Raw genomic sequence first — 9,479 nt, 5'->3', positions numbered from 1 at the left:
TTACTCTTTTAGAACCGTTTGTAAATATTTACAATTTGGAATTAACTTTCAAGTTTAATACTTAAATAATTTAAATTGGACCATGGTTTAAGTAGTTTTTATTTTCCTATATTCAACAAAATACCATTTCACAACCTCCTCACCCCACTCTTTCCCAAAATAAAAATAGAAATGTAAAATTTAACTCACAAGAACTTCTGTATAAAACTGTTTTTTAATACAAAGCACCTTATTACTTCTTGCAGTTCTTAGTCAGCCTAAGGAACTAATGATTGTCTCTATGGTGCATTGCTGTACATATACAGGTCGCGTTTCCATCTCTCTTCAGTAAAATGGGCATCCGTCAATAATGGACTGTGTGGTCTTTTCGGACATGAGTAGGTTAGTTATGATTACATAGATGGATGAAAATCCACTTCCGTCTATGCTTAGTCTGTCTTTTTTAAATTCATTTTCCGTCTATCGTCTAACGTCAGCAGAATGGGAATCCGTCACAGGCAGGTAGACGGACCGTCGGTTACACGGAATCCCCACCTCTATTATTGCACGCTATTTGAAGCCTCCGCACTTACGAGCTGTGGCTGATGCTCCTTCAGGAGTTGGATTGGGCTCATTTTTTGAACCTCCCCCTTCTTCTTAACCTCTCTGCAAGACTGGGAATTTTTTGGGCGAAAATGTAGGTCTTTTTTCACTCCGACGCTTGTGCACTACTCTGAGAGTGTTTGTGTTTGAAGAGGTAGAGTGCGCTCCGCTCCCGGTAATTTCTGAATGCAGCGAGCGCTGTCACACAGTGCCCCCAGTTGGACCGCCTAATGCCTAATGCTGTTTTTCGTGCGCTCGGAATAGTCGAACGACAAATTTGAGAAACATTCTAAGTTTACAAATGGTCGCAGTGATGAACCAGTGCATACTCTGAGATTATTTCCGAATACGTCCCTAATGCACAGGTCACTGAAAAACTCACTCCTATCTTTTCGTCCTTTTTTTGCTGTTTTATAATTTTTGGTGTCACAAAAAGCTTGTTTCCTCTTTTTTTTCCATCAGAAACCACGTTCTTCTGCAGATTACTAAAGGACAGAAAAAGCTAAAAACATTTTCTTTGGTGAAAGAAAAGAGTCTTCGCTTTCTTTTGGTCACTTCAGTCAGTTGGGTCAAAGTGCTCTTAAACCGGAAGCAAAATGGGAAGCTCTCAGTTTTTGGACTGTGGGAAGAAACAAGAGTATAAAGAGAAAACCCACTTAGGTGCAGTGTAAGAATCAAACTCACACAAGAAGGCTAGAACCTAGATTCCAAATCTCGAGCCGGGGTTGTGTAGTAGTTTCATAGTGCTATTAAACGTGATGCACATGTATTGGTTTATTAGTACACAAACCATAAAAGTAAATACATATCATTAACATAACATCATAATAGTAATGCAGCGCTGATTCTGTGTTACAATTTTCTGACAGACAGCATCTTTCAAAGAATTTCTGTTTTTCCTGCATCCATTTACTGACGTTGTATAATGGCTCAACATATTCCCATGTTTCCCTTAGAAGGGTCCCGTCCACTTGGGATGTTCACAGGCCCTTGTTGGCTCGCACAGCTTCTTTAGTAGAACTATGGGCTACACTTAAACAAAATGTGGCTGGCCTGGGAACTGAGATGAACCCTTAGCAAAATAGCCCGATGATCATGAGCTGAATAGATAATTGTATGAGAAATGGTGGTGCAGAATACTGAACCCAAAATCTTTACATTTCAGTGCAGTTCCCTATTCCCTACATGTTTTGTTTAACATGTGAGGAGAGTGAGCTAATGTGGGCTTTCATTTGTCGTTTATGTGCCTAACACTGTTCATCTTACAGCATTAGATAGACCAAAACACATCCCACTCATTGAAAAAATGTGATCACTTTCTAGCAAGCGGTACATTTGCCCTTTTTCAATCTTTTCCTTAAAGTTTGAAGCTTTTTTTACTGTGTATGGATTTCATATAACACTTGAAAGATATGACAGGATTAATTCAATAAAAAGGTGACCGTTTTGTTTTTTGTTTTTGACTTTAGCGGGTGTTGCCAAACCGGTGTGACTTATTAGAAAATTAATTTTAAAAAATAAAATTTTTGAAATGTTGTCTATCACACTGCCATTACATTTTTAACTGTGGACGGACGGGTACCAGAATGGCAGCTGTACCCTCTTGTCACTGAGAAGAGAAACTGTCTAATGTATTCTGTTGTAACCCTTTCCTCAATAATCTAACTACTAATTTAACAAATGTGTTTTTAGCTTTGCTTAGTTATGTTACACATACTTATTATTACAGCTGTCAATATTCCAACTGTAAGTACTCAGATTGGAAACATGTTTTAGAGTATTTTGTACCATTCAAATGAAATTATCTTTTGTCACAGCTCCAAGTGGATGCCTTGATACCTTTTAATCATTTCAAGTATTTTATCATACAAGTCAAATCCATACATTCTGAATGTCCATGTACCTTTTGAATTGTAATTAATTGTTTGTGTTTTCACCTAGACTTTACCGTATATGTTTAATTGTTTAATTTATGTGTTTGTTATCAGGGAGTCTTTGGAAAAGATAACCTGTTATCAACCCCCCGAATAAGTAAAGCTTGAAATGAAAACTGAAATGAAATATCACAGTAAACCCCCAGATCTAGGTTTTCTTTCTTTCCAATAAATATAAATAATTTCATTCGCCTCATCTCATAATCCTCAATAGTCATTCAAACAGTAAACCTCCACTGTACCTCTGCACATTTGTGTGCCATGAGAGATCACCATTTGTGCAGTGGGAAATTATATTTTTTCAAATTATTTATTTAGCACATATAATTTATCTTTTTTTAATCTATCTATGCTGCTGACATTTAGTGACAGGCAGAACAATTAAATGATCTTCCACTTGATGCCAGAAGGTACAATTGACCAACCGGTATAGATCCATTTATTGCTATTCATACAAAAGAATAATGTTGGCTTCCTGTGAGTCTAGTTTTGTGTTCTTATGAAACTAAGTCCATTTGATATTTGTGAGTAAACTGAGTATGATCATAATTGTTTAAGAATATTAATTCAGACTTTTGTGACATTTGATTGGTGGTGTGCTGTAAATTTTTTGTAATGTATAATTCATTAGTCTTATGTGTGTTGGCGCAATAAAGGTTGGGGAAAACTATGCTGTGTTAAAGCAAATCAGTCTCCTCCCACATACCAGCCGATTACCAACAAACAAACAAATGCAGGACACAGCCATTCCCCTCCATTGGTGTCACATGCATGCTAACATGCCTTGTTCTGACTGAGTGCTTCATAGTTTACTAACAAACCAACTGTGGCACACACCAGCGATGTTTGTTACTCAACACATTTAGCATAATGGCTCTAGATGACAAACCAAGTCATTTATGTGCCTCTCAGCCACGAAAACACTCTAAAAATAGTTGGGTTAAAAATAACACAATTTTGGGTCAAAAATGGACCGATCCAATACTTGGGTCAATTCAACCCCACTTTATGGGTTGTTAAAATCACCAAGTAACAACAAAGAGCAGGTCTGGATGCAGAAAGCATGGAAGAAATATTGACATTCTAACATGTCACTGAGAAACTCGAGCTTAAATACGGAGACATCAGCCCATGCCCAATCCTATTGACAAAATAAAGGACCATAGGAAATGATAACATGATGGACTCAACCCAAACACAGTCAAAAGAATTCACAACAGAACACCCCAACACCCCACCCCAGCCCCCCCTCCTCAAGAGGCACCACCCAGTGCCCTACACCGCAAGTGATGGAACTCCCAGTCGAAGTTCCGGAGGAGGAAAGGGTTGAGGATGAGGGACCTTGAGACAATTCCAATGTCTCTGATTTTGACTCACAAGGAATTGGCCCACCTCCCTTCTCTTCCCCAAAGCAAGTTGATAACATAGACCAACTTAGAGCGATCGTCTGAATACACGCTACCGCCCTGAAATAATGTATGGGTGACGGCATTTTGGGTCCCTGGTGAAAAAGCGAAGCAGCAGTCAGTGAGACAATCACTCTCTGATTCAAGGTGGTGGGATAGGTTGGAGCAGGTGATGATGTCTGAGGATTGGCCAGACGACCTGAATAGGTTCCATAATCTCCCTCAGGAGCTCATGTTTGCCGAGCAGTACTCCCTGAGCATGGATTGCTTGGGAAATTGTGTCTGAGTCTGCTTGGTCCATGACGGGTCAAAACGTACTGTCATGTGAGGAACTGAATTTGGACCCAGAAGCAGACAGGACATGGAAGTGGAAAAACTGAGAGTCTTACACATACAAATACACAGTAACAACAAAATAAAGGTGACAAAATAAAGAAACATAGCAAATGACAAATCAAGCACCGAAGCCAAAACACTGTCACAACAAATTTGATCAAGACAATTACTCTTACTGTACTGTATATATTATTATATTCTAGGCCACAGTCAAAAATAATCCTGGAACATACTGCAGTTAGTTTGGATGGAAATGCACATGAGGGTTAATACAATGTAGCAGCACGAGGGGCTGTTTACAGAGGCGCTCCGCGGGCTGCCCATCCGACCTCTTTCACGTCCTCTGCATGGACATGAAAACAGTGTCCGCTGTTGAATAAAGAAGTTCACATTCCAACTCTCATCTCGCTCACTTTGTCGATCGTTACAAGAACATGCCAGAGATTACAGAACGTAATTGTGTTAAAAGCTCAAAAGCATCTTAAAAGTGAAGATAGAGGATTTCTATCTGACAGTAAGGGGATGCCATTTGTCAAAAAGGAATGCTGTTACTCACAATGCCCACATTGAACCAATGCACATTATTATTTGTTAGTTTTTTCTATTCCCAAGCATTTTTCAGTACATTGTGTCAAGGACTGTAACAAATTGATCGGCCCTCCCAGTTCAAGAATCATCCCAAAAAAAAATGTATTGCTGTATTTGCATTTTGAAATGTATTTACTTTATCAGTAAATGTAAGACATGATTTGGAACTCAGTAAATTCCCATGCATGCTTTATTATTTGTGTTCAGGGCTTCATCTTGACGACATATTCTAAAATGGACGTCTGGAACTTTTATTTATGACCCCCGACCTGCTGCGAGAGAGTCACTGTTTTTGGTTTGGTTTGGTTTTGTAGCAACTTTCAATGGGATGCAATGCAAATGAGAGATCGAGTGAGAAAGGTAGAGGGAGGGAGGAGGTAAGGTATGGGCTGCATCTTTCACCAACTGGAGATGGCATCCCCATTGAGAGGACATAAAGAGGAGGGGGCGGGCGCAGGCAAGTGGGGGAGTCAGGCGCCGAGGGGTGAGGTGAGGCATAGCTCATTCCGTGGGCTCGTTTAGCTGCACAGCTCCTCGGATTCTACTGAGACAAAAACCCTCACCACGATCCCTCCGTCAAGCGCTCCTGTGGTGGAACCGCAGTGGCTCGCTGTGCTGCCTCAGCCTCCGTGACGCGGATGCAACAAGACCCTGCAAAGGGGCTGCACCGAAAACTTTCTTCCTTGAGGTTTGGAATAAAGGTAAGATGCTGCTTTTGACCTTTTAAGGAAACACGCTGCGATACTAAACATAAAAAGCACGAGAACACTCAGAGCAAACTGGCTATTTTAATCCGAGAGTGTCGTGCATTTATTGCAGGTACATTTCTCGCTTCTTTTTTAAGGTGTAGAGGCGCGCGACACATTCCATCAGAGCTGCGCTGACTCTTTCATCTATCTGGATTCATTAATTTAAAATGACCAGACATGCATGTAGAATTGCAAGCAATTTGTTGCAGATGATTAATGCACGTTAACCTCTATGCTCTGTCACATAGACACCACATGGTTTAACTATTTAAATGAGACGTGTGCATTGGTTGCCACTTTGTTCTTGAAGCACGTTGTGTTGGACTAGTTGTTTATTGTTTGGGGATAAATAATGAAAATAAACGTTGCTTAATTTTAGACATCAAACCTCAATCTGGACAATTTAAATAGTAAAGAAAGTTGTTTGTTTTTTAAAATTCATTCAGGCTTTATCCAGACTGGTTTGTTTGAATTAAAATACCATGATTTTATGGCAATGGGATGATATGGCATTTGGCTTTTTTGCAAGGTGCATCTGTTTAGCATTTCTATCACTGTCTTAGCAGAAGAGCATTCTGATTATCAACAAGTTGGGTCAATGTGGATGTGTGCTAAACGATGACATCTTCCTCTTAGAAATTCGTCAGTGAGAAATGTAAATACCTTGACTCGAAATGTGCAGTGTTTTTAGCCTTCTGAGTGTGCAAAACAACTCATTCGAACAAGCCTTTTTTTTAACAACGTACAAAATAAGGAACCACTCCTGCAAAGACAAATGAATAGTCATAACGTTACTGATGTATAACTACCCCCCTCGGAGCCAATGGTTGCCCCCTATTCCCCCCTTTCATTTTAAATCACATGCACTACAATAGGCATGCGCACACACACCCAGACACACGCAGTTTCTCAACAGCAGCACCAGTGTCACCATGGAAACCAACACTCTTGGCACCATCAGTTGATCACCTCCAGCTCATCAATTTCGAAAACGTGCACAGGGTGTGTGAGCGGACGCTTCTGACAACAGCACATTGACGAATGCGTCCATGGAGGCGATCAGTGTGGATGCCTGGTTATTAACAAGACCTTCTGCCCGGTGAGACATACTGGCTGGACCATGGCCATTTTGTCACAGGGGCGGAGTCTGGAGGGAGCTGGCGTTCAGTGTAATTGCCGGGAGAATCTGTATTGAAAAGTGTCCATGCAGCTAATGCGTTTTGTCCTTTTCCCAGGGGCAGTTCTGTAAACTACTGTACTGTGGCATTTTCTGCCTTACATGAATGAGCACAGACATCCAAGGCACATGCTGAAAGGCGGGATGAGTCATTTTGATGTATAAATGTCCTATATCTGAGTGTGTGCGTGTGTGTTTTATGGTGACTGATCAAAATCACATCAATGCGAGTTGGGGTTCATTATGCGGATATATTACATGTCTTTATGGAGGATAAAGACACTACTGTACGTTATTCGCTTGTCAAGAATGCCCTTTAAATATTCAATTTACATGTGTTCGCGTTATGATGCAAAGCTTTGGTCATGTCTTACAAATGTGTTTGAAGTGTTTATTAAACAAACTAACGTGAATACAAGCAAATACAGTACGGACGTTTAGTACCTCAAGAGTTCCAATAAGATTCTGCAAAAAATGCAGAATTTATGTGTGTGCATTATACGTGCACAAATGCTGATAACAGCAACCATAATAAACAGGGATTATGAAGTCAATATGTATGAACATGTCAACCCTATGGAGAATCCACATATTAATGCCAGCCATCTGGGTAAACAATGCTTTAATTAGGGTAGACATTGCTCAGGGTACCTTGTATGTTTACTTGAATGTGTGTGGGGGTGTGCCTGTGTGTGTGTATGTCAAGGCAGTCGTAGCTTACATTGAAACAAAACAATCCGAGCGCAAATAATATCAAGGACAAAATGGTATAGACACCATCATAGTGGTTAAAGAAATTCAATATGCAAGATAGATATGTCATTTTACAAATGAAGCTCAATAAATTTGTAGATTAATATTATATGTACATTGTATGCAATATATAAGACTGTAAGTCTGCCTCAAACATGAATTATCAACTAAGATTTGAGTGAGATAATGTTTATTCTGGACGAAAGCCAACAGCTAGCTGTTTTTCTACCTTTACTCTGGCTGTTTCCTAAAGCTTTCCTTAAAAAATAATAATCAAACTTCAGGAAAATAAAGTGTGCAAAGACTTGTTTCTGCCAGACAAACTGAGATGTAACACTGCCGGGCGTGTGACAAAGAGTGGGTGACAAAGTGGGAGTGACAGAAAAAGAGTGCGGACATACAAATCAGGAGACATTTTTATATAAGTGTAAATGATAAATTGTGGATTTGTTGTAGGGATTAGAGAGGCTTCTTATCCGTGTCAATGGTGAGGTAAAAGGTCAGCACAAGCAGCGTGAAGGTGCAACATATGTTACCTGCCTGGAGGGAACCAGCATCTTATCTTGCATCAAATTGGAAAAATACAATTAAAGCTGGATAAAAAGTGATACGGCATGTGAAATTGTCACACAGATTCACCATCTACATTGCTGCTAAAGCTTTCCATTCATGGAGTTCCACTGCTTGTGTAATCCTCCTGGGAACGCACGGAGGATGCCAAAGTACCATCCAACTCGAACACCCCCGTGGTTGTCTATACTGCTTCTCATTTTCTCATGTCTGTACTACGGAAAGGTCTTTTCTCGTTCATTTTGTTTGGATATTTTAGTAATTTCACCCCATTTCTAATTGTATTCATTTGCTTGGGCTTAAACTCTGTGAATTTACGTTCACAGGATGGATCTTCCAATCAGTTCTGTGGCCTTTTTACTCATTTATTTATTTTCATTTTTATTTTGCTAATGTATTCCCCGCCTATAGAATCAGTGTTTTAGTTCTCAGAGGTCTGCACAGAGTGGGGTCTTTCCCATGGGTTGACTGAACAAAGAGCCTGGCTCCGTTCACTTCTGTTTGACTGCACAGGAACAGGACAACACAAGCATTCACCACAGAAGCTGCTTCTCGGCAGCAAAATGATAGACCTTTTGATGGCCATGGTTAAGGCATTACTTTAGTTTTGCTATGAGACAATTGCTATTTAACTGACCGTGAACATTTCATGACGTCATCAAATGTGCGGCTTTTTCGATACTGCTTACCTGTGTGGGATCAAACTTCTGATTGGAATATATTTTAACGGATGTAGGACGAAAGGCAGGTAAAACCCTGGACAGGTTGCCAATCAATTGCAGTACGATGGTGAATGGGGCATAAAGTGGGCATTGATCCTTTGGCAGCTGCACAATCATCAACTATGTTTACTGTTAAACTACCAAAAGCCCCGATAAAAAGTCAAAGATACTGTATATGAAAACACTGACATTTAAAAAAAAGAGTTCTGGTCAGTACCACATCAAAATGAACACAGGATGAATAATAGCCCATAATGGCCTTGATAACAAAGTTGCATGGGGGTGTTTCCCATTCTGATCATCTAGAATATTTCTATACATGGAAACCTGAAATTATTCACACTCTGGCCAAATTGTGAATTAAAGTGAATTTTCATCTGCTGAATGGATCTTTACTGCTTAGAAAGTGGCAAGGGATGAAACGAAGTTGTGTTGGAAATATTTAAATTACAAATTTACAGACTTTACAGACTTTGAAAATTTGCATCCCTGACAATTTTGAGGCTAGAAAACTTTTAGTACACTGATTCGAGAACGTGGTAATCAACTATGCATTCAAACATTTGATTCACGTGCATTGTACTGAGAATGAGTTTGAATCATTTTAGACATGGCTATTTACAGTATATCAGAAGTGTAAAACTGATGAAAATAGCTAATAG

General features: G+C 39.7%; 1 protein-coding gene across 1 annotated transcript in view; it reads left to right on the top strand.

The window, feature by feature from the left end:
- The first annotated feature begins 5,323 nt into the window (after window positions 1-5,323).
- LOC147148406 (excitatory amino acid transporter 2-like) overlaps window positions 5,324-9,479 on the top strand; it is a 41,159-nt gene continuing 37,003 nt past the window's right edge. Inside the window, exon 1 of the mRNA XM_086027755.1 lies at window positions 5,324-5,547. The gene's annotated coding sequence lies outside the window, so the exon portion shown is untranslated. The remainder of the gene's footprint in view (window positions 5,548-9,479) is intronic.

This window comes from Filicampus tigris, chromosome 4 (assembly GCF_054856515.1).
Source record: "Filicampus tigris isolate MCC_2025a chromosome 4, RoL_Ftig_1.0, whole genome shotgun sequence".
NCBI lineage: Eukaryota > Metazoa > Chordata > Actinopteri > Syngnathiformes > Syngnathidae > Filicampus > Filicampus tigris.
Note: the sequence above shows the minus strand (reverse complement) of the source record. Positions and strands in the feature narration are given on the sequence as shown.